The sequence below is a fragment of the Periplaneta americana genome, chromosome 17 (assembly GCF_040183065.1).
Source record: "Periplaneta americana isolate PAMFEO1 chromosome 17, P.americana_PAMFEO1_priV1, whole genome shotgun sequence".
NCBI lineage: Eukaryota > Metazoa > Arthropoda > Insecta > Blattodea > Blattidae > Periplaneta > Periplaneta americana.
The window spans coordinates 75293530-75321123 of record NC_091133.1 but is presented as its reverse complement, the minus strand read 5'-3'; the positions used below and the strand labels follow the sequence as shown (position 1 = coordinate 75321123).

General features: G+C 36.0%; 1 long non-coding RNA gene across 1 annotated transcript in view; it reads right to left on the bottom strand.

The window, feature by feature from the left end:
* Nucleotides 1-284: 284 nt before the first annotated feature.
* Nucleotides 285-27594, bottom strand: part of LOC138693068 (uncharacterized) — an 880072-nt gene continuing 852762 nt past the window's right edge. The window contains exon 6 of the long non-coding RNA XR_011330218.1: nt 285-364. This is a non-coding gene — a long non-coding RNA (uncharacterized lncRNA). The remainder of the gene's footprint in view (nt 365-27594) is intronic.

The window sequence follows — 27594 nt, the reverse complement described above, 5'->3', positions numbered from 1 at the left end:
TTACAAACATCCATTTTACGGTGTTACACAATGTACAGCAGAATGATAATTAAAAGTTGTGCTTGTATGTATCTGTGACAAATTGACTTTTGATTGTAGAGCGTTGGAAAAAGAGCGCCTCTTCAACAAAATGGAATTTCTCCAAACAATCAACAGAAGCTCATATCGTACTTTAAGCCGCATGTACTTGTTTGTACGGTCAGCAAATGGTCAGCCTTATCTAAACCCCATTCTTCCACTCTACTACAAAACGAACAGCGAGAACTAGGTTCTTTGTTATTTCATAGAGCCATACTTACAGTCAGAGGTGATAGCGAGTAACACCAGCAGCAGCAGCGACCTCATTGTGATGTGCGGCAGGAACCTGAAACAAAAGAAAGTGTGAGTGAGGACAAATTGCAAAAACTCTCTGTATGGGAGTCCTTGGCCATTACTCGAAAATATGCACCCGGATGAGCCAGCAATTCAATTCAGTCGTATCCATGGTTACCGGACTCATTTATGGACTCTATTTTGTCTTCAGCAATGCGTTCATACCTACGTGAAAGAGCAGACGGTATACGGATGACAGACGCAAAGGACATTAAAGAAGATCATTTCAGGGCTAATAACGGGGAATATTTTGCACGTGGCGCGGAATGAGCATATACTCTTACGATCTTTTTTTGCATTTTAATGTCTGAAGCGCTCACACCTAATTCCAGCATGGGAGAGCACTATGGCTTCCCTCGAATCTTCCAGGTACGATGCCGGTCTGCAGTTACCATGGTTCTTATTTCCACTCTTATACCTTAACGACACTTATTCTATTTAAGAAGAAAAGGTCTGCGAAAAGAATGCCTTGATCTGTGTACTGTGCGGATTAAGAATATCAGCTACTAAGTTTAAAAATTCCCACAATCTTTATATGATTTCAATGACTATTATACTTTTACTACGTCATACTAATTTAGACCAATAAAACGGTACGAAAGGACGTCTTTCAACCTATCATGGCTGCTTATCGCACAATTTTATCGCGTCCCTAGCATTTCTTTAATTTTATCGCTTCCCTAGCATTTGTTTGTCTTTATCACTACCCTAGCATTTGTTTCTTTGTTTTCCAACATTTTCAAACTGCACTGGACGTCAAAAAACAGAAAATTACAAACCACTCCAGTCGATGTACAGCAGTTTCAAATGTGACTCGCACTGGCATTCAAGAACAAGAATTAATAAAGATCACTGGTCATGGCTATGCATCTTCCTTGAAACCCTATTTACAAATAAATGAAGAGCACCATTCGGAAATCCTGAATAAGTTGAGGAATGCAACATGTACGTCAATGAGTTCCACTTCTTTTACGCACACATACAATATAACATCAACTGAACCACCAACCACTAAAACATTCAAAATTTGAAAATTGTACTTTCAATAATTGTTCGTCTTACATTTTTATTTCATCATCCTTAATTAAAAGTTTTCTTGTTTATTTTATCATCCCTAATTAGAACTTTTCAAACACTTGTTTATATTATTTAGTTTATGTTATAGCTTCAGCTATATGATATTATGGATGTATCAGAGATTGTTTAATACTAAGATTTATTGAAAATCAGCTGTCAAGTGACGTTGATTACTGGGATCCGGATAATTGAAGTAGAATGCAACTGTTTTAATAAAAAATGAAACTGAATCAACAAAGCCTTCTTGACTAGTAGCCGTCCACAGAGTTCAATGAAGGTTCCATAGTTGGCACAACTGAAAGCAAGAAAACAGCTAATCACAACACACTACTGCCATCTAACGTAATATATGTAATGTTAAGATGGTACAATAATACATTTGAAGACAGTTATATTTTCGTAAGTCAGTTAATATTTTATTGTATTAGAGTATTTCGTTACTTTTAATCGTTATATACTTTCTTCTAATCGTGTAATAGTCAATTAAATCCCACTCGAGTTTTAATTTTCTCTAGATAAATCAAAACCTCTACCGAGATTACTGTTGAAAAATTAATATATAATGCCCTTCATTAAAATTAGATGATGTTGAAATTTTAAGGTTTTTTTGATTTGTACATTTTCTCTTTTAAAAATTAAGTAGAAAAATGCATATCTTACTGATAAATCAGAGTACTCATGAATCAATAAAAAATGTCTTCTAGTTTCATAGTTAAACATTTAACTGAAAAATTAGAAATGGATATATGTATTTGGCTTTATCATTTGTAGTTTGGAATAAAAAAAATTGTAGCTCATCAGCATTTGACGAAGAAGTAAAAGCAATACTTGTAGCACTCAACCAACTCACCCTATATGCAGATAAATTCACAAATGCTGTTATTTTATCTGATTCTATAGTAGCAATCCAATCCATTATCCAAACCTCCATCTCATGCTCATTAGACATTTTGGAATGCTGAAAACCCGGGTTCGAGTCCCGGCGCGGGAGAGAATTTTCTCTGTTCTATCCATCCTTTTACATATACTAATATAGGCCTATAAATATATACTGAAATTAAACTCATAAGTTAGACATTAATTAGAGGAACAATAAACTACAAAATTGTTCAATCAGGCAGCAATATCTAAATGACAAGTAGGCCTACGCATACTGAACGAGTTATGGGGAAGACCAATTATCTTCTCCTGCTTTATTTGGAAGAATTCAGTACATCAAACAATAAAAATTAAACTGTAAATTACAAAGATATTATATATATATATATATATATATATATATATATATATATATATATATTGTTCCAAAAGCGGAATGCATAACTTTTGAAAGATATTATCGATATTATTTTTAATTTCCTTCTACATCATGGCAATGTATTTCTTACGGAAATTCTAACGTCAAGAAGGAATAGCAAAAATATTCACAACTATTAAAGATACAGCAACTACTACAGGGCAGGTTACAGGCCATTTCGTATCTGCACCAATCAATAACCGAAATGAAGTACTAAAAGTATAGCACTGTTGGCAGTGGAGGGCGTCGGAGCGAAGCAGCCAATCCTGCTGCAGAATTTTAATGCCACATCAAGCAAGATCGTTGTGTATAATGTCAGCCATTACTCTGAAAGAAACGGCACAACAAGGGGGAAGATATACGGAGTTGGTTGATCACCATCTCTTCGTTATACCGCCTAGAGGTCGTCAAATAAAACCAAAACACTTTTTCTGAAATGTGGCCATGTGGAAGAGGGAAGGAATCGTCAGTATGTAAGATATCTCAATTCTTGTTCGCTATTATGTCCGTTGATCGACTTTATGTGCAGCTATTTAGTATGTACTTCCATCTAACATTTCGGATATGATTTGTATGAACGGTGGAACTGTCACTTCAAAAATAAAAATGAATGAGTTACGGAGATGGCATTATACTTTGTCAAGACACGTCTTATTCATTTCGAAATAATTCACTTCTTTCATCGTAATGCGAAAAACATTACCTTTCATAGTTATTACTCTAAACTATTATTAAAGAGGGAGATTTAATTTAAATAATTTAAATTACTCCCAAAAACAGAAAGAAACTTTCTTTATACGAGTTACACGCAAAGCATATTTTCTACAATTCCAAAATATGCACTCAGTAAGAACTTACTTTTTCTGGTTTACATACAAATGCCATTTTTATAATCCTAAAATATGTAGCCACTAAGGTGTAACTTTCTGGAGTCCCTAAATATGAATCCAGTAAGGAGAACCTTCTTTTTCTGAGTTACAAGTACAACACTTTTTCTATGCTCCCAAAATATGCACCCAATAAGAACATCTTTCTCTTTCTGGGTTACACACAAATCGCATTATATATAATCTCATAATATGCACCCAACAAGAACAATTTCATTTTTCTCGGTTCTACAGAAAGAGTATTTCTTTAAATCAAAGATATACACTTAATAAAAAGAAACGTCTCTTTCTGGCTCAGAAACAAAGCGTATTTTCTATAATCGCAAAATACATACTCAATAAAATTTTCACCTTTTGGGTTACACACACAGCGCATTTTTTATAATCCCAACATAAGCACTGAAGATCAACAAAACTAACTGCCACTCTCGCTAGCTGTGTTCGTTGCACTTGTCTTTCGAATCTCGTCTCGTAACTCTCGTGCGCTTAGAGTTTTTATAATTCTCGAAATATCATTTGGTCGACGTGGAAAAATTTCATAACCTCGAATGACATACATCATTGAAAGAAATGACGTTAGAGATCTTTAATTATACAAAAAGACAAAACAAAACAGTATCATTGTTATCAAAATGTTTTGGTTCTATTATTAGATATTACATATGGTTATACAGGGGCATCATTTCATTTTTACTTCAATTTTTATTGTACCTGAGTTTTTGAATGTACTTCACTCCCATCCCTTCTACTAATGAAGTTACAACTCACAGAATCAACCCCGCATATAGTAAACAGCACTGAGTTGGTGAGTACAGTACATTCCAGAAATATGTTCGCGTTTTCCAGTGACGAAAGAGCTTTCAATATTGAATCATATTTTCGCACAGGTTCTGTCCGTTTGTCTACGTCGCATCCCGATTTCCCCCACCTGTTTCTGCTCGCCCCTCTGTAAAAGCTGTGCTGTCTTAGCTCTTTTCTGAAAACATTAATTTCTGTTGCGAATTGGACGTTTACGTAATATTATACAACTGTTTAAAATAACTTAAATAAAAGGGCCTCGTTAAGTAATTAAGTATCACGTGATTTCGCCCCTTTCTACGATCCTGCGACATAACTACTTGGACGGCCAGTAGATAGCATGTCTGAGTAATTTTATCTGTGCGGGTCGGGCAGAAGTAAAGATTGAATTTACAGTAAGGTACTCTTTTATAGAGTAGGTACAGAATTATTTCAACATGAGTTACTAGTACGAAGGACGAAACTGGTAATTGGAATTAGATGCAATAGTCTATAGTGCGATAATATGCACAAAAGAATGAAGCCTGTATCGAAATGAACGGCCACCATTTTCAAAAATGTGTTTAAATATCCATATTATGATTATTTTTCAATTTAACTTCATTCTCTATATTGTACGCTAATGTGCTGTAGACAGTATAATATACACTGCATAATGAATACGTTCGCCTGGATAACTCAGTTCGTGAGTAAAAACACTTATTGTTAATACAGTACTGCATTTTGATTAAACAAAAACCTAATGAAAACTATCGAACACAAAGTCGCGATATTTCCTAGTTTACGTAAATGGATGAACTACTTTTCTTCTCTCCTATACCTAGTAAACTGATTTGTTTGTGTTTTACGCCAGTATCATCGAACTACAGTCTTGGAGGGGGGAGCAAGCGGTGTTTCCGGTTCTCTAAAGGTATAGCCAGGTTAATATTAAAAATATTAGTAAAAATAAAATGATGTCCCTGTATAAATAGAAAAAATTCTCAAATAAATTTGCATTTCTAAGAACCATATCCGTAACTTTAAATAAAGTGTTAATATTTTTTTTTTTTACTTGAGATTGTAAACTTGATATCAAACATGCGAAAAAAAAATCCTAGCCTTTTAATAAGGGTCTAGTAATTAAATAAAGATTGAGGAACGGATTATTATGCACTGAAAGGTAGAGATGATGTTTCAAATAGGCTAACAATTGTTTATACATTATGTAACAGTTGCCAAAACAGATCAAAATTCAGTCTAGTATAAATATCTACGACGATTCAAGGCTGCTTGACGTTCGAGAGTTGACCACTTCTGATGTCATGAACGTTCGCTTGATTCAGTCGCAAGCAGTCAAGAACGTAGGTAATACTGTCGTGCGGATTTTCGGCTTTCCGGGCGCTGTTAGTCTTGCTTTCTCGATCGTTTTTCAACTTTAATATGCATCTAATAATGTGAACTTTCATTTTTTGGGTTATACACAAAGATAATTTTTATAATCTCAAAATATGCACACAATAAGGAACTTTTCTTTGGTCACAAACAATGTATAGTTCCTACAAAACCTATGATATGCACTTAATAAGAACTTCCTTTTTCTCGAGCTACACACAAAGCGTATATTCTATAATCCCAAAAAATCCACAAAAAAAAAAATGAAACTTTCTTTTTTCTATGTCACACACAGAGCACAATTGTAAGCCCAAAATATGCACCTATTAAAGATAACTTCTTATTCAGATAAAGCGCATGGCTTATAATTCCAAAATATGCAGTCATTAAGAACATGAACATTTTTGGGGGGTTACACACAAACACATTTTGTATAATTCCAAAATATGCTATCATTAAGATGAACCTTTTCATTCTTCTGGGCTACACACAAAGCGCATATTCAATAATCTTAAAATATGCGTTTAATAAGATGAAGTTTCTTTTCCTCGGTTGCACACAATGCTCATTTTCTATAATCCCAAAATATGCGCTCAGTAAGAAGCTGAACTTTTTTCTGAGTTACACGCAATGAGTATTTTTATGATCTCGAAATTTGAACTGAATATGAAGATGATTTTTTTCCCCCAAGGGTACAAACAGAGTGCGTTTTTTGTAATTCTAAAATATCCACCCAATAAGAAGATGAACTTTCTATTTATGAGTTGGACATAATACCAATTTTATATAACCTAACCCCAAATATAAAAAAGTAACTCAGTTATAGTTTATTTGATTTAAGTTGATATGTTTATACCATAAACATGGAAGGTAAAAACTGATAAAAAAGGAAAAAGTTATTTTTCAATTGAAAGAAAATCGGAATTAAAAATAGACGTAAATACTCAAATTATTTTAGCTTATTATTATAAGACTCCGAACAAACGCCTTCCTTTGCACCTTAATAGTTTAATTAATTCTTTTAGTGATTAGCTTACGCTTAAGAGCCGAACAGAAATGTTTCTTTACAATAAAGGGAATCGCCTGATTTTTTAATTTTTGTTCCCTGTTCTTCTTTGAAATAATTCGTCATGAATAGTAAAAAAATCCTGTATTAAATACTCGTAATCAGCTTTTCTTACACAAACGATAATCCATAAGTACTCAGTAGCCCATCTCATTTATCAATTCTATTTATAGGCCTACTGCGTCAATAAAAAAAGAACACATACCAAGAATATCGACTGATAACTATCTAATTTGAGTGCCACTGTGTGATTTATATTTGATATAAAAAGAGATGTTTGTTATCCTATAAATGAAGCGAATGCTTAAAATTAATAACAGTGAAAACTTGTCACGAGCTTCTCAGTTAAGCACCGCCTTTTGTAACATATGAAGAGTTCAGAGCCATAGTGGGCCAAGCGCCATATATTAAAAACGAAAAAAACAGGGGTTAAAATTAAGTGAATACCATAATTCAATGAAACATATAGCAAGTAATATAAAGTATGCACATTAAAACTAAATTATATATAAATCTTCATTAAACTGTGGTATTTACTTAACTTTAACCCTTGCTTTCTCCGTTTTTAATAAATGGCACTTGGCCCACTATGGCTCTAAACCCTTCATATATAATTTCATATCACAATATTACATAAATAGTTGAAATCCATCGATGTTTTCTAAAAGCCGTGTAGAATATTAGCTTGTGTTGTAAGTAGCTCTACTAGACCTTTAAGAACATAGGTTCTCCACAGAAAACTGCTGGTCTCCGTGCTCTGTATAGAAAAGTGTTAATGAAGACAACCTAAACACAAAATTACAATGCATATGAGCTGTTCTGACAGAGCCCTGAGAGATGCTTTGAACTGTTGACTTCATTACCATCTAAGACACGATGCTTATAACCGTAACTTAATACAAGACCTCACCTGGAGTGGAAATATGGGTCGAGTCAGGTGCTTATTTGCACCAAAGTGAGATTAATTGAGAGAGGAATGGGGAAAGTTCTGTAATAAGGAGCTACCAGTTCCTGTCTTCCAAAACGTCGTTAGCACTGGAGAGAGAGAGAGATAGAAAACGCGCATGTACGACAGGAAGTGTATATTGCGAACAGAGAGATCAGACCATGTGTCACTTTCATACTCGGAGCTATAATATTATCATTCACTCTAAATGAAATAAAAATGCAAGTTTTATGCAACATAGATTATACATGTCATGTTTTTTTTTAACAGAGAATATGCAGCGATTTTATTTTCTAACGAATGTTTGTTTTCTGGTGAGAAATACGATATAATCCTTTAATATTTATTTGAAAACATAATGAACTTTTACATGTGTACGTATCTAATGCCTATCCACTTCACTTGCGCGATTCGGGTTCCGCATATTGCAGATAAATGGTAGGACTGTGACACATTTTCAATTTGTACACCACTTCCGCGAGCCATGCTGTACATGATGTGTAGACAGCGAAAGAAAAAGTCAAATAAATGTAATGTTTACGGTTTGCAAGTACTGTACGCATAGACTATGACATGAGGTGTGCACACTTCCCAAGTAGGTAGCTACAACACGGTACCGTCCGCAGAGAGCACCAAGCGAACACCGAAAACAACTGCCACTCTGCGTTCTCAGTCAGTCCTCGCCCGTACGTGAACAGACAACACTGAGATACGTAAACATATTTACAACACGGTACCGTCCGCAGAGGGCACCACGCGAACACCGAAAACAACTGCCACTCTGCGTCTCAGTCAGTCCTCGCCCGTACGTGAACAGAGAACATTGAGATACGTAAACATATTCTTCATTTGTGTTCAGTGCAGTAATCATAATGCCGAAGACAGATGTTAAAAACATAGGGTTTATTCTTTAATACAAGAATATGGTGTCCACATTTTTAGTAGTGATACTGGGAAACAATAGGCTTAAGTGTCGGTTATGTATGTCTGCATTAAAAAGATAACAAAACAATCGATAGAACATCAATGTAATACACAGAAACACATGAAAAATGTCGCTCTATGTTAGAAGAAAATGAGGGTTCAAATTCAAATGCCGCCTCAAATATGAAATATGACTTTTGCCAGGATTTGTGTCGAATGATGATAAGTTGCAATATTCCATTCAAAACGTTGGACAATCCTCACTTTAAAGGGTTTATAGAAAAGTACACAAAATATCAGGCACCTTCTGAATCAGCTATTTGAAAACAGTTATTACCTGCACGCGCCTCTAGTATGCCTTCTGTGCTAACGTAAACAACAACCTTCTGGCGAGACAAACTACTAGCGTTGTAGTTACCTTCACATCCGAATGACTTTTTCTGCTGTCTAATGATGTGTATTTGTGGAGGATTAGGGTGAGAGTATGTTTAATTGTTCGTGAAAGAAATGAGCAAGGATGATGATGATGATGATGATGATGAGGAAGGGAAAAGGGGAAACTCGGTGCCAGCACACAGCCTACTCATGTCGAATAGCACCAAGGCGGCCGCCAGGCTTGACGTCCCCATCTGACGGACGAATCACTATCAACAGTGATATATACCTTCTCTTCATATGCACTGCGGAGAGATTTGGGATTTAACTCAGGCATATTGGTGCACAATTTAGTCATTTGAAGTTGTGCACCGCCACCTCTCCTACTCCCGAGGTAGAAATTTTACATGAAAATTTCTGACTCCGCAGGGAATCGAACCAGGACCGGCTAGTCTAGAGGCAGACGCGCTGCCACAGAGCTAACTGGGCGGACTATGAACTTTTATATTTTCTTGATGAAACGTCGATTAAAATTGAAACAAATTTTAAAACACAATTTCTTTTTCCTTACTGAGGAGGACACGAAGATTTGCACAGTAGTCTGAGGATTATTCTGCCAACTTCCTTATTATAGGGATGATAGTTGAAGGCCTCAAAACCGCATTTCTGTAAGTATCGTGATTCACTGTTTTGTGCCATCTATCGATTCAGCTACAACAGCCTTGTCCTACGGAGCTCGCGCGCAATAACCAAGAATGTCCATCGTTCCCCCCTGGGAATTCTGTAGCCTTCTCAGATCGATGTGTTCGTAGATCACGTTACCATATCCTGCTGCATTCTATATTGACCTGAAATAGCATTACAGTAAGCATCGTGATTCACTATGGTGCCATCTGTCGATTCAGCTATACAGCAACCAGATCCGACGCAATCCGCTATGAAAGTCTCTTCGTTCCCCTGGGACTTGTGCAACTCCCTCAGTCATATTCCATCTGTGTGGAAATCAGGGAATTACATCTGCTGCATCCTCGGTCGACCTGACAATGTTGAAAGATGACAGATGAAGTTGAAATTAATAAAGGTGAAATGAGTCCGAGTTCCAACGCAGAAAGTTACTCAGAAAGTCTGCTTCAATTGGTTGAGGGGGACAACCTTGAAAAAACCCAACCTTGTGAATTGTCCCAATTACAACAATAAAGACGAAATTAATGCGAAGTCCAACGCCGAAAGTTAACCAGCACGAGATTTTGAACTGGGCCGGCTCCTGTCACGGTCGGATATAGTAACCGTTACTCCATAACGTTGGACAATATGTCACGTTCCTCAAAACTAATTTCATTGCTGACATCACAGTGTATATTACTGCAATAACGTTTATCCTATTCAGACGAGATGAAATTTTGTGCGCATCATTTTTACATTCCTGCTGTTTATAAATTCCTTACTGTTTTGTATTATATTTCCTACTAGCCGTACCCGTGCGCTCCGCTGCACCCGTTAGAAATAAATATAAAGTAATTACATAATTAAAATAGGACATTTGATCCAGGGAACATTCGTGTTTGATAGAAGGATAAATCGTTTAATATGTTACTTAATTTAAATTGCATCCAAATAATTACAATGCGATCATTTTGGTCTAGAGACACTCATTTGGTGCAATGACAATTCCTTTAACATGTTTCTTAATTTTTATTACATGCAACCATAGTTCAATGATTTAGATTCAATGTGTATATTTTATTTTACTTGTTATAGGTTTCCATTGAATTATGGTAATAACTTAATTTTAACCCTTGTTTTCTACGTATTCAGTAAATGGCGCTTGGCCCACTATGGTTCTGAACCCTTCAAATAACTTAAATTATATAATATATTACATATTATATTATATTATATTATATTATATTATATTATATTATATTATATTATATTATATTATATCAGACGTTACTGTAATAACATTATAGCATTATGTCCATCTAGAGAAACTACACTTTCCAATGGTGAAATAATAATTAATTATACAAATCGGTTAATTTAGCTTCTGATATTACTTCATACAAACACAGAAACATTCTCTGTAGGCTATCTTTCATAGCTTTCGATTGTTGCTGTCCAAGGCCCCTTGTAGACGAAGTCATTTGTTTTTTAATTCATTACACGGCCTTAGATGGCAGTTATTTTAATTTTAAAACTCATTTATCTCATTAAAAATCAGTCCTATCAAAATTTTTCAGGGAATAAAACTTATTGCAAATTATTTGTAAAGAAACTTTTGTTATGTAACATCTTTCATGAAAATTAATAATAAGGGAGATATTTCGATTTATTTAATTCAGACCCCCTTATAACCCCCCTTTTAAATATTGTATTTTGAATGCCATATAGCCTAAAATCTAAGTTACAACGAACTTAATTTATATTCCAATTTTCATCGAAATCCGTTCAGCCATTATCGCGTGAAAAGGTTACAAACATACAGACAGACATACAAACAAAAATTTCAAAAGAGCGATTTTCGGTTTCAGGGTGGTTAATTATATATGTTAGGACCAATTATTTTTTAAAAATCGAAAATTACCAGAAAAACTTCGGCTACAGATTTATTATTAGTATAGATGACATCTGTTGCTACTGAAAAGATGCGCCCGAAAAAATATACAAAATCACATTTCTGTCATCATTCAGGGGAAGAACATACTTTGAACTTCACAATGCGCTGGCGAATTTCGCGAGTGACTCTTGACATATTCTACAATAATATCCGCATACATTTCGTAATTGGCAATTTTTGCAAGACTCTAATAAATATGTGAAAATATATAGAATTAAAGGTTCACAAAAAATTCCTATTAATCAATAGTGACTGAAATGCAAGAGGATGGTCTTACAAAATTTCAATTCCTTTCAACGTTGTGACAGATAGGAAAATAAATGAAGGAGAAATGATATGGATAGAATACAAATTGAGAAAAGAAGTGAAACTAAATGGGTATGTTGATAATCTTCAAAAAACTGCTATACACATTTGAATTAAGTGCTAAAAAAAATTTGACCAGAAAATACTCGTATAGACCTGTTAGTAAGTGCTATTCCAGAATGCAATAGTAACTCAAAGAATTATAAACAGATTTTATTTTACTACATTACGTAGGTGTGTTTTACAAGCCAAAATTTATGTACACTACAGGGGTCATTTCATTTACATTTACAAATATTTTCCACTTTTAATGCCATCAACAAATAAACTTACAAGTTACAAGAAGAGGGACAAGCAACTGTCTCTTTTCTGTAGCTATGGTACGGTAGGATATGGTTCCTTTCACGCCTCGGCACAATTTACTCCCGGAAAAAAAAATATATAGCGACGAGAAATATACATGATTCCAAGCGAGACTTACAGTAACCCATATCCTTTTAATCGCAGAGCAATTTTATTGTTCTACAAACTGAGATATATCTACCTCTTGCTTTTATCACACAAGTATTTCAATTTGTGTTCCTGTTAAATAATTTCATTTCAATTTACTTGCAGGCATGATGTCGGACTTGAACCCCGTTAATGAAAATACCAGCATCCCTCAGCTAATCGCATTTCATGGAGAGGTTCAAATCCTCTTATTTTACAACAAATTAGAATTATAGGGTTACAATTATAACATATATAGACAATAATTAAGTACTTGTATTATTATGCAGCAGAATTAATTCAAAATACCAGTCTACAACAGCGAGTGTCAAGTTGATGTTGCAACATAATTTCCATCTGTCATACAGACATTGTGCTCATTTAAAGACGGCAATGGCACAACAAATAAATATCGTAGCTTACATTCATCATACAGTGTTTAATTTGGGCTAATATATGTAACAGAGCAATATTCTTCAATTACTGACTGTTAACGAGAAATAATATTACTGTGTAACCGGTACTGTAGAACTTACACAGCCTATTCAATAATGTAATACTACGAAATAATATGGTTGGTACATTTCACTACATTTTGGGGATATACGCAGCCAACCATTGCCAATGCTGCATAAAATATACCAAGATAAATTAACTGTAAAAATAATTTGCTCAAATAAAATAAGTACAGACTGTTCATTAATCTTTATATGAAACGAGTAAAAGTCAGGATAGGAGAAGGAATGTCAGAAGGAATTGAAATTGGGAGAGCAGTACATCAAGGATGTCTTTTATCACCTACCCTCTTCAACATCTACTTAGTAAAGAACTGTTTTCAGAACATCGGAGGAGTGATAGTAGGAGGAAGAAAAATAAAATGCATAAGATTTGCTGATGAAATGGTGTTGTTAACAGAAGAGGAAATGATACTAAAGGATATGCTACTAGAGCTAAATGACAGCTGTGAGCAGTATGAGATGAAGATAAATGCAAATAAAACGAAGAGCATGGTCATAGGAAGAAAAGTACAGAAGATAAACTTGCGAATTTTAAATGAGGCAGTAGAGCAAGTGGACAATTTCTAATACTTGGGGTGTACTATAAGCAGAGTGACTGAGTGGCCGGGGTCCGACGGAACATCGTGCCGTCTTGAATCACTAAGTAAATAATTATCCCTAATCCCTTGACTATGCTGAAGCGCGATGTTCAATTTCCAAGACTAAAAACCATGGAGATATGTGTTTCAATGTATGTAACACATTAAGATTTATTTATTTCCATTTCCTTAGTAGGCAATTTTGAAAGTCACTGAATTTGTAATAACTTGAAGATGTTTCTTCCGTAATTAGTAAATTAGCTATTCGGATACACTGTTACCATGCGCAGTGGACATTGTGCTCCGTTTATTTAGATAGGGAAGTAGTCAGTCAACGACCCTTCGTGTAAATTAAATAACCAAAGAGTGACATTCATTTTCAAGTCAAAGATGACTTTATTACAGCTACAAAGTAGTCTGTTAGAGACATGTTACACAAACATGCGGTTTTCCACGCGTCTGTCGACGAGTTTGTGATGTACTAGAGACCAAATTGGAACTTATAATTGGAAACATTTCCAAAGTAAACTTGGCTTTTAACAACTGCGGCTTTGTCAGTGTTGAAAGATTGACTCGTTTATTTAATCATGACTAAATTGGCTGCGTACACTGCACTGAACTACATTCTAACTACTTGTTTAATTTAACTGTGAAGACACTGTTCCACATACGGACAACTTTTCAGATGTTGACACTTCAATTATATGGCTGCTAGTAGACAATTTGGGTTTAAGGCCAGTTGTGGGAGGGAATTTCGTCTCTTCATAACCTCCCAAACGACTCCAATATATCCCTGCTATAACACTGATTACCAGATACTTTCCGGAATTAAAGGGTGACAGGTTAGTGATTAAGATCACATTTTCTATTTGTGTTCAAATAAGAAACCATGGGAGCTCTATCTTCCTGATTTCTATGCACTCAAGGGCGGATAAGTGGATAATATTGGAACTTCAGAAATATACAGAATAATTCACAACTTATGTTATAGAAAATTGTGGTAGATAGCAGATACTAAAGCAAACATTTATCAGTAGACCTAAGCGATTTATGACCTATCTCGCAACGGTGTGACACTAGAGTTGTTTTAATGCTGGGTACGCCTAGGAAACACTCAAGCAAGGATCAATGACAACATGTAGCAATGTGCATTACACAAAAGGTTCAAAATGACGCAACTTTATTTTACAAAATACTTGTATCGCCGAAGCATTGACTGCCGCACTTGTTCAAGGATGTCAGGTATATAGTACGAATGATATTACAGGCTGTAACAATCCGTGGAATAAGATTATCAGCATGGTCTACTGATGTGGTGTAAACGAGAGTCCATATGTGTTCCCATAAGAAGAAGTCAAGCTGATTAAGATCCGGGGATCGTATACCGGAATTACCAGTGCTTCAGTTCACAGTTTTGGGTTCAGTGACTCGTGCGTGTTTTGTACTTTTGCACGTTTGTACGTGACCTTGATCCGACAGTTCGAAATGCACAGATAATGGCATACTGGGCTCGCATTCTGGTGGTCCCGGGTTCAATCTCTGGTGCCGAGCACTCTGGCTGAGGTTTTTCCCGTGGTTTTTCTAGACTGAATATAATTAATTTTCAGTTCAATTAAAGGCGAATACAGTATTGTACCCCATCTGCCAAGAAGTAATGGATACGGTACAACAGCAACAAGTATTTCCAATAGTAAAGTACAGATAGTCGCGATATCACCTAAGTGTTAAAGCGATTATAAATAAATAAGACTAAACATTCTTTAAATGTTCAAAATCGGATCCATGTTAACAGAAGTGATTGTTACCACAGTAACCTAACGAATCCCCTCCTCAATTTATGCAAAAAAACATTGAAGAAGTATGATCTTCTTCTTCACTACACGGTTTAGGCGAAACACTTATTCCGTATTCACAGCATCTCTTCCCATCTTTCTTTGGGTCTTCCTATGTCTTGATGTCCTGAGAGTCTGTATTGCTATGCTAATTTTGGAAGTCTTTTCGGTGCATACGATATATAGGTGTTGTTTCCAATTATTTCAATATTTTTTTTGGATTTTATCATTCATTGAATAGTCTATATCTTTAATGTATTTATGATATCTTCATTTCGTAGTCTATGTGATTCAGTCTTGTATAGCCTTTGGTCCTCCTCAAGAAAGTCATTTCTGCACTCAGAATTCTACTGTTAAATTTCTTATTAGTCAGGGACGTTTCACTACCATTCTGAAGTAAAGGAACAGCCATCGTTTTACAGAATTTTATTCTTGTTTCTTTCCTTATTTTTAATTTTAATGTTATATAAATTATGTCGCATACTTGTTGGAATTTGATAATTTTATATGAATGTATTTTTGTGTTTCAAATCCTGTAGTAAACTCGCAACCAAGATAAGTCATGTTTGAGACTTGTTCTATAGATGTACGTTCTAGAATTATTTTTGATCTTACAGGTAACTTTTCAAAAAATGCCATCACTTCACTTTTCCCTTTTGAGATTTTGAAATCATACTGTTTGCATACTTTCTTTGGGTGATGCAGAGAATATTGTAAGACTTCTTCTTTTGTTTGCAATATAACAATATCATAGGCGTATAATAAAATATGAAACTTTCAATGTTGTTTAATCTAATTTCTTTATTAAAAATTTGTCTCCAATTTTGGATGATATCATTTACGTAAATTTAAAAAAAAAGTAGGTAAAATACTACACCCTTGCCTCACGCCTTTATTTATTAGGATTTATTCTGTTCTTTTCTTTCCGAAGTTCATTACAATTTTAGAGTTATGATGCATAGAAGTATGATATCAATATATATTATGTTAACATACAGATGTTCATTACAATAAATTGTAATAATAAGTTTTATTTTTAATTCAATACTATGTGCTAGCATTTTGTGACAAATCAGTATTTTACAATCACATTGTGCGTAAATGAGGCATCAAGTTCCAAAACTGACTGTAACCAAGGCAATAAACATTCTGCTTCCCTTTGTTTTTACCTCGTCCTCAGAGTCTCTAGTCCTTGGGGTGAAACAAATGCGGATCGACTTTCAGGAACAGTCGGTTATGAGCGCTGGGGAAGGGAGGGAAAACATAGACTATACCATAATACTGGAGTGTGTGTTGGGTTGCCCCACCTTCTGTGGCAAGACAAAGATAGACCACGTCCTGTTCCCAACATGTGGTATTTTCTTACACTAAAGCTCCTGGAAAAAAAAGGAGAGATGGAATAAATAGAACAGTAAATCTTACTCCACCGTGTTGTGCACGAGGCGATCTGTTATCTCCCGTATAGCACCTTCCCCTCGCAAAGCAAAAAGTCGCGTGTTTCTGATGTGATTAATAGAGATTGTTCAGTATCGTCACCAGGCAGGACGTGAAACACAGCGGTACCTGTACTCGGAAGATTTCATTTCATTTTCTCCACATTATTACTTAAGACTACACAGAATCTCATACAATTGCAAAGTTCTCTCGTCAGATTTTATGTTTGACGAAAATACTTCTTGAACGGCTGCGCAAGATTTTTTTCTTAAAGCTTTCCTCCTTCTAAAAACAGGCACTAAACGGCAGAACAAAAATATTCATTTATATCCGAATCTTCAAACGGCTGCACTTAAAACCTGACTCCTTAAAAGGAAACATACTATCCTTCTTTCACATCTTTTTTCCTTAAACGGATACTGGTACACACTAGTGTCCTGCAGTGTTCGAACATGAGAGAGGAAACTAAAGGTACGGCCACACGTCGCTACTTTTGCAGCGTTGCAGTACAAAAAACTGCGCAACTCTCGTACTGCGACGTGTGAACAACGGTGCAACCCGAAAAGTAGCGGCTGCCGAACCTGCTGCTCGCTACTTTTTGATGCTGCGCGCAGCTCAAAAGTAGCGACGTGTGAACAGGGTTCTCAGGGTTGCAGTCGCAGCATTTTTGATATCGGTTTTGTTGAAACTTTTGCTGCGGTTGCGACCAGTGTTGCCACCCAAATGTGCCAATGATACTTTTATTGTTCGAATGTATTTTAATGTTAGATGTGATGAAAATAAATTATTTGTAACAGTTATTAAATGCACAACACAGTCTGAGCATATTTGCTGACGATATAACTCACTTTTTTAATTTTCTGAAGCGTAGTTTCAAACAGGAGGGTTACCTACATTGATTACGTGAATATACTGTTGGTTATCATTTAAGTATATAGGCGTTTTTAAAAGCTTTATAGTAAAAATAATGCCAATTTCTGAATACTAGTTAGGACAGAAAAGCAAATAATAGCTAAGTAAGCTTTCGAATGAGTTTATTAATAACGCGAACATAACCACAAAATGTATATTGAGAAGTCAACACGGAGATGGAAACCTGCAGCATGACTGCGGCTGCAAAAGTAGCGCCATGTGTGTGAACAGACTCGCAACCTACAGTTGCAACTTTTGCTGCACTCGGGTTGCGCAGCACGAAAAGTAGCGTGCAGCGCGCTACTTTTGGCTTACGTGTGAACACGACACGCAACTTTTGCAGCTGCAGTACAAAAGTTGCGCAGCAAAAGTAGCTACGTGTGACCGTACCTTAAGACATTACAAAATTTGTATTATTTCATATCACGAACTAATCGCAAGATCTGTTCTAAAATTCTTAGGCGATTAAAACATGAAGAAGTGTGAGTGCAAGACAGCGAGTATTTTTATAACAAGGTAGAACAAAGACGACATGTCTCCTTCTACAGAGCGAACATCGGCGAATACCGAAATATTGTGTAGAACTAAAAGTTTGAAAGCCGCTGGTTCAAAGCTAAAAAGTAAAACCTGAAACTAACGTAAGCAGTATAATTTTTTGAAAGTAAACATTACGTAAAGAGATTTTACATAGCGTTATAACCAAGCTCGCATGTCAAAATTATAATAAATCCGTGTGTATAAAATAAAATACACATATACCCTGGAAATGGTTACCGCAGCGTCATTACACAAAAAGCCAACACTCAAGCGGATCGGCATATGCCTCCTGGTTCACTTTCCATGGAAATGCTGGATTGAATTAACAGCTGCCTCGGACGCAAACGTCATCTGATCACTTTGACAGATTTTGTTTCATTTCCAAGTAAAATCAAATTTAAAAATTCCATTATCTGATTTTATAAAGCATATATCTACTCTGTAGTTGTACGAATTACATGTGATGGTAGTAACAAAGATAACAGACCTTTATCACAGCACCAGGAAAACTCATTGTGAACAATACATGTGACACACACAAGTGATTGTGTTCAGCTTCTGTTATTGGTAAGTATCTACGAGGAATTGTGCAAACTGGAGGGATGGGTTATAACATAAAATAAACTATAACTTATATAAATATATATAAGCCTAGTACAGACCTGCAGAACTGTAGCTCATCAGAGCGACTTCTTTCCTCCCCTTTCTTACCCCACCCACCTTTTCTACCTGTGCGGTCATGACGTTCTAGTTACGCTCGGCTACATCAACATTCATTCTCGCGGCATAAGTCGATCATCCCCAATAGAAGTGGAGTGAGGCTGACGTCATATTTCCCCTACTTGCGATTTCTGCAGGCCTGGCCTAGTATATGTATTGAGAAGTAAACAACATTTTCTCCAAATACAGTGTAATTCCGATTATACGTCTTAATGACCTCTAGAGGGTGATTCAAAACTTGTTACAGAAGAATATGGTAAATAGATGGTACTAAAACAAACATTTTTCATTAATCAATGTATGTCCTATCTCTCACCGGTTCGACGTTGCACTTCTTTTAGTATTGTGACTGTTCGCCACATTGTGATTATTTTTTTTTTTTTTGCTATGTGCTTTGATTCGTCATTGTTTGTTGTTTTTAGGTACATTTATTGAAAGCTCAGTCATCAGAAAGTGAACATTAAAAAAATGGAGCGTTAGGGTCTGAGAGAACTAGCCGAGTGCATTTGGTTTTTGCATCAAAGCGCAGTGATCCCTCAGTTCGAAAGTTGTGTTGTTCACTGATGAATTAACTGTCACAGGGGATGGTACTTTTAAAATACACAACCAGCACATTTGGGACCAGATAAGTGCATATTCCATTGCAGTCAGATCTCATCCGTGCGATTTAGTGCCAATGTTTGATGTGGCATCATTAACGACACACTACCACACGTCATGCCAAATAGCTTAAAGGGAGAAAACTACAGGCACTTTTTGTAAAACATCCTGCCTATTTTAATGGAAGGGGTACCGCTTGCAGTACGCGCCAGGACATGGTTCTAGCATGACGGAGCTCCTGCGCACTTCAATCTTGCGGAAAGGCAACAGCTGGCAACATTTGATGACGGATTAGTTATCAACGTCCGGTCCCGTGGCCAGTAACATCACCAATCTTAATACACTTGACTTCTGGTGGGGACTTCTGGAGACCTTAGTGTATGCCGCATGTCGATCTTCCACGGATTGTCGACGCCTGTAACACCATAATACTACACCTGGCATATCTGAACAAGTGCGGCAGTCAATGCTTCAACGATTCCAGTGTTGTTTACAAGAAAAAAGGTGCCAGTTCGAAGCTCTTCTATAATGCACAAGTTGTCAATAGACATTGTCTGTTGTTTTTCATTCAAAGCTTAGTCATCGAAGAGTCAAGCCATTGGCCCTTGAATGAATGATTGCCTACCAGCCACAACAATGAAATAAGTGTAGCACCGCCGTACCGGGGCGAGATAGGAAACACATTACTTAATGAAAAATGTTTATTTTAGTACCCTCTATCTACTATCAGCAACGAGGAAATTATCCAGATAAACAACAGAGAACTAGAATACGTCACCGAATACACCTACCTAGGACAAATAGTGACATTCAACAACGCCACCCGCAAAGAAGTCCAGAGACGTTTTCAGCAGCATGGTCAAAATTCTGGAGTCTGAGGTTTATCCTCACAAGACAAGAATACAGTATAAGAATGAAAAAAGATATTGGACAGCTGCATCCTCCCGATCCTACTATATGGAGCCCAAATCTGGGCTCTAACAGACAGAGAAAGAAAAATGTTAGGAACATGCCAAAGAAAGATGGAGGGAAAGATTCTTGGCGTTCGCCTCCATGACAGAATCCGAAACGAAGACGTGAGGAAGATGACAGGGATCAAAGACGCAGCAACATAAGCCATCTACATCAAATGGAAGTGGGCGGGCCACGTCATGAGGATGGACCACAACAGATGGGCGCACAAAACAATAGCCTGGGACCCAAGAACCGGACAAAGGAGCGCAGGCCGACAGAAAAAAAAGATGGGCGCACGATCTGAAACTTCACTTTGGATCCAACTGGACGACAACGGCCAAGGACCGCCGAGAGTGGAGACTATTGATTGATGCAGCATCAAAAGAATGAGGATCTTTCCCGAACTGGCTACGCGGGAATGCCAGAATAGCCACCTTGCCAACCAAGAGGCCTTTGCCTTACAGAGATTCTACGGGCTAATTCTAATTCTAAATCTACTGTATTCTTCTGTAACATAAGTTTTGAATCACCCTGTATAAAGAGTACAGATAATTAAAAATCCTGCTTTTATTATAAATATTCGCAAGGATCATGTTTCCAATTACTATACGCGGATTCATTATGTGGTCCCCCGAAGCATTTCCACATTACATAAGTATCACTCTTTCCTGTAAAGATTAATGTACGATGTCTAGTATCAGATCAGGAAGCATGACTATTTGTTTTTTTAATTAATAATTGAGCCGTATATCCTGAGCGGTTAATCCGCAAAAGTTAATCCGCGCACGCATAATCGGAAGTATATTGTAAATCCATTAAATACTAAACTTTATCTTCTTTATAAGTAGCCTAATGCCAACACTTCCACCAAATGACATTTTTACTCACTATGAAGATATTCAGGATGTTTCCGGGCTGGTGTTACTAACTTTCAGGGATAATGGAGAAGGGCACATATATCAATTTGAGATAAGGAACCCTGGTCCGTAAATGACTGAGTCGAAAGTTATAAGCAAAAAGAGTTGTGTGGAAATGGAATTGTAATTTGGCAACACGTGCCCTCCTTCCATTAACCTTTGGAACAGTCGTGGAAAGATGGTATGGGTCGCATGTCTCCTACGTAGGTACTGGTCCCGATATAATCTGTGAGCTTGTCTGCTGTTCCCATTGGCTCATCCGTATTCGAAAATCAGGTCTGTATATTCCGCTCTCGTGTACTCCATTTCACTAGGACTGATCGACTGGGCAATGCAACTTGTACACATACACTGCTGTCTACAGACGTGCATATCAGGACCGACCATATCCGTTACACATTACGCTATCTGCATTGCTTTAGTGTAGTTTCCTGTCCCCATCCCTCAGACAGCGCACTGAATGGAATGCTGTAAGTAGACAACGTAAACAACGTCAGATGAATACAGTATGTGTAAGATGTACAGATAAATACACATAAATAAGGTGTACAGAGGAATAAAATTATTTCATTTCGACACAACTATTTTTGCTTGTAACTTTCGACTTGGTCATTTCCTGACCAGGGTTACTTATCTCAAATTGATACATGTGCCCATCCTCATCATTCTTGAAAGTTTGTAACACTAGCCCGGAAACATCCTGTATAGGCTTATATGGCATAGTGCTGATTTGTTCAGTTAAAAACCACTTTAAATTTTAATGGGAATGTGGAGAAGATTTCTATATCTCATTATTTGCATTCATTCATTTAACTGCTAAAAACCAAAAATCGTAAGCGTAACCTAATACAATTACAATAATATTTCAAGTAAGAAGAGGATAAATTTAGGACTGTGAACGTCAGACAGAAAGAGTTCCTACATGAGATGAAAGCACAGTATACTGTCCATAACTCATAGCTAACATATTAACGTTAAATGATGTGATGACAGCTGTTCAAGTTTCCGTTTATAGCAATTACAATTGCCAGGTGTCTCGGCACAAAACAATTAGTGTTTCCACGTTTTGATTAAAATTTAAATGCTTCAATTAGGTATAGCCTATATGTGAGACCGAATAAATTTAGCTTGAATCAAATTAAAACTGAAGGATGTTAAACATTACTACAGTGTTATGCAGAGGTACACAGAACTACACCTTACCTCACGCACATTATTTTATAGACTGGTAAGTGTATAGAGAATCATACAGAACTTAGAATTGGCAACTTGAGTTTTAAATCACAGATACACAAATAAAATATTAAAAGTTATGAAAAATATTAAAAGTCATTTCAACAATTTAAGTCTGAAAAGGAAAGTAATAAGTTTTTCTCCATTCTGTATTTTGAAATTACATGTATGAATTTCTCAGTTAGATTATCTGTAACTTAAAAAAATAAAGTGTAGACATATTTTCTAATTTATAATAAAGAACTTAAATATTTTATATTACATATAATTGCTTCATTACATATTTATCTGCGTATTTAACCTGTTTTCTCTACATACGAATATTTATTCTTAATTTCATATTACATAATATCCGGGCTCTAATAAACAACATTGTAATATTACATTTAAAACTTGAAAATTACTTGCAATTTAATCATTTTAACAATATCTAAACCACTATCACATCATAAAATATAAATTCCAAAATAATAATTAATTGGTGTATAGTAACACCCTACGCGAGTACTAAAATTAGGAAGAACTGCAGTGTCTAATTCTAAAACTGGAGTGCCTCATAACATTCAATAAGTAATATATAAAGGAGATAAATGTAATAATGATGGGTAATGGGGTACAAATCCATGTTTGAATGTGCAGTTTCTTTCAAAGGAAACAGTTAAGCGAAAACAAGCAATACAAGGTGAAACGATAGGATACAATGCTCGAAAAATTCCACTATTAGTTGAAACTACTAGAATATTATCAGTCGGTTAGTCATAAATTTTGTGAAGAGCATGGAGGAGAACTGATGTGAACTGTTGTACCCACAAAAAAAGAAATCTCTGCTGAAGTACAAGAAAGTGAAGGAATTCTTGTCGGGCCACAAATAAGAGAAATTTCACAGTACCATTAGATTCTACTTTTAACGAAGTTGCAGTTCGATTAGCATTAAAATATGTATGTAGCAATGTCTTGGAAAATAGTCAATTACGACTACCAAAGAATTGCTAGAAAAAAACACTTTTGGGTATATGAAAAAATGAGGACTAAATTGTCACTTAATAATCACTCCGTGTGCACTTGTATTTAAATTACTTCCCGCTGTCAGTAACGAGCATAGGGAGCAATTTCATGAAATTGGAACTATGGAGAAACGTCAAGAAAAGTACTAACACTGTAGCAATCTACCGGTAATACGGGATGTCTACAAATGATTGAAGCGGTTTCAGAAGATAACTGCAGGTACGTTATTTAACGAAAACTCACAAAAGTGTACAGTTACATAGAAAAACTGACTAAGTTAATTTTGACATATTGCAGGTGCTCGATATGTGCCCCTCTAACGAATCTGAACACATCAACTCTATACCTAATCAAGCCTGTACTACACGCGATGTAGCTTTTTTTTTTTTTTTGCCAATTTGAGCAAAGGCGAAAATGATGTGAGCCCAGGATTCTGGTAGATCACCCGGTAATGGTGGCACAAACACTGAATCCTTCACTTATCCCCATATAAAAAATCACAAGTCGGGAAAGCATGGAGGCCATGAGAACAAGAAGTCTCGAACTCGAAGCAGGTTGGTACACGCACAACTGTTTCTTCAGACACATGAGAAAGACCGTTGGTAATGAATAGGGTATTTCAAGAAGGGGGCAACTGATACATTTTCATTTTATCCTGATTTTGTGTTGGTAATATGGAACGGCATCTTTGTATGGAAAGTACGACCCAACATTCTATTCAGAACACTACGCAATGGTGCCTAAAAATATGAGATATTACTGTAATAGGGCCGTTACTGAACTATTTCATTTACTAATGAGATCGTTTTTGAACTCTGAGTACCACACTTTGGCTGTAATTAAATAGTTTCAATAGTTTCAATGCTTTATCATTGTACAGAAAATAACATATCCCAAACTGTAAAACGATTGCATGTTTTCACTAATGGTAGTCGAGGGCAAAATCAAAATATAACGGTGTTGAGATTCTGGCAGTCACTTGTAATATATGGAAGGTTCACTGCAGTTCTTCACCATTTCCCTGAAAGGGGATATAGTTACACCTGCCTTGTGATAGGCACTTTGGCGAGATTGAGAGAAAACAAATGAAAATAGAAATAACTGAAACTTTTGAAGAATGGAATAGTTTGATAGAAGAAAGTTATTCTGGTATAAGAGTGGAAGCGACATACTGTAGTAAAGAACTTCAGTGGAGCACTTACATACTATTATAAATCAAATTTCCGTGTGAAGGTAAGAAGTTTATGATAACTAAGTACAAACTTGTTCAGTTCAAGGTAAACCACAAAACTACAATGAAAGCAGATATGACGTTGAATTCATTCGTCACTGATGCGTGATGATGGTAGAATCAAACATACAAATCACAAATATGCCCAAAGAACCTGTTTATGCAAGTGGCTTACCTGTGAAGCTCTAAAACTGGGGGATTATCTAGCGCCGTTATAATTAATGTTAAGATGAATTCGAGAATTCACTATGAAATGACCCGACATTGGCCCTATAGTTAGTGAAAATCTCGGAAAGCTCCAACCAAGTATTAATCCCAACCGTTCCTCGGAACATGAATCAAGATCGCTATTTACGGTTACTTCATTTTCGCTTACGTTACAGTTACTACCGGAAATCTTTATCTTCACATACTGCAATTGTTTCTGTATTATAGGCTAGCTGCAAGAGGATGGCATGTTAGACACTGTTGTTCCATAGATCCTTATTTTACGGCCACTGCGCGACAATATTTCAACGAATGATTTCCCAACAGACAGGTAATCAGAGATTTGCCCAGACTATGGCATCGCGTTAATCTAATTTAATGCCTTTAGATATGTCTGCCTGGGGTATGAACTCTGACATCCTGAGAATTATACACATTACTGCATTTCCAAGATACATTAATATACAAAATGGTCTCAGAATCAATTAGCGCAAATTCAAACAGATTTTTTAATTAACATCACTCGAGCGTAAATCACAAAACCAATGAGACTGCATTAGTCACTTATATAAGCGAACTTTTATATGAAACGACAATCTACACAGATACAGTTTTCGATAATAAAAGTCACGCCCACCTTTCTTAATATACAGAAATCGAACAAAATTCGGCCATTCCGCTGCGTACTCCGAGAACTTTCAACCCGAACTGTGACACTAATAGGCCTATTTATACTGATGATTTGCACATCTGTCACAGTCCGAGGAAATCTTCGTTACATGTGCATTTGTCTTGTACTATAGTGATACGGAATTAATTTAGAAAGAGTCAAGCAGTGAAATTAGGAGAAAATAAGAGGAGAAACAAAAGATACGCAACTGCGAGTCCTTGTTAAGAGAATTTGGAACTGTAAGAAGATAGGTAAGCCTACGTGGGCTCCAAGCCTATTGGTCACTTGTCTCACTCTGGTTTTTTCACAGATTCGCTGAAGAAACTGAGTATTTTGAAGGATAGAAGCCGATAATGAACGTTACCTAACAGCTACCACATGAGGAGGAGGGATGTCGCAAACACAACTGAAAAACAAACCATCTGAAAAACACACAACTGAAAAACACAACTGAAAAACAGTGGGGCAGAGTCGCCGAAGATATTAAAAGCCTACGCAGGGCGAGTGATGGGAGGGGGAGTCGTATCCTCTCTAGACAAGGGATCCGAGATGTTGCAGTGGATAAGTGACGATCGAGTAAACTCGCCTTTATGTAAATTACCCAAGGCGACACGCATAAAATAAAGCTCCGATTTTTTAAGGTTTTAATTAAAGCAGTGGTTCCCAGACGTTTTTGATCGCAGATCCCTTTCGACTCGAAAAAAGATTAAATTAAATTAAATTAAATTAATCGCTAGATTAATATAGATATACATTTAATATGCCTCCATATTTATATTCTGTACGTTTCTAACATCGACAATATGAGTACAACCACATTAATTACCATGCATACCCATGAGTTCATGAACATGCAGTAGTATTTATAAACTGTGTGTATTTTTTCAGTAATTACATGCATAATTATAAAAAAAAACCTTCAAATCGCTAATGTGAAAAATGGTGTTGTTTCGTCTCACAACTCACCCAGTATGATGCCTCTGCAGTATTTTCATTGTCGATTTTTGCACTTTTACCAACGTATTCTGACACTGTTTTACCCTTCAAGTTTACACTGAAAAAATATGTTCTTATTCTTACATTCGGGATGGTTTGTTTCCAGATATCTACGGAGCTTTGCGGACAATAAAGAACTGTTATTTAACACTTCGTTACATAGCACACAAAGGACGTCCGGAGAAATTATATTGCTTGTATACGTAAATCCAAGAGCCAAATTTGATTCATCATATTTTAGTTTTTTGGTTGATTTCCCCGTTTTTAAATTAGCAGCATTGGGGTGTGATATATGAGAAGGTGATCGACTTGTTTCTGAATTTTTATTACCTTTTATTAGCCACCGATCCAGTGAGACGACACTGTATAATATGAAAATTTAAATTATTCGTAATATTAAATTAATATTATTATGTTCGAAATCAAAGACACGTGGTTATTAACACACAGTCTAATACGAACACCTCACATAAGTCTGCTCGTACTGAAAGAATAAAATCTGACTTCACAATAAAAGTAGCAGAAGCAGAAAGCGGGCACAACAATGAACGAAATTCATTTCTTAAAAAAAAATACATGTCAAAATTTATTGCTGACTAAATAACATTGATAATAAAATTTATTTTACAATTAAGACATTAAGTCTCCGAGCACATTTACAAAAAATTATTCTTACACTGTTGGTCTCGAGAGAAAAAACTGCAAACATTCACACACATCAAGCA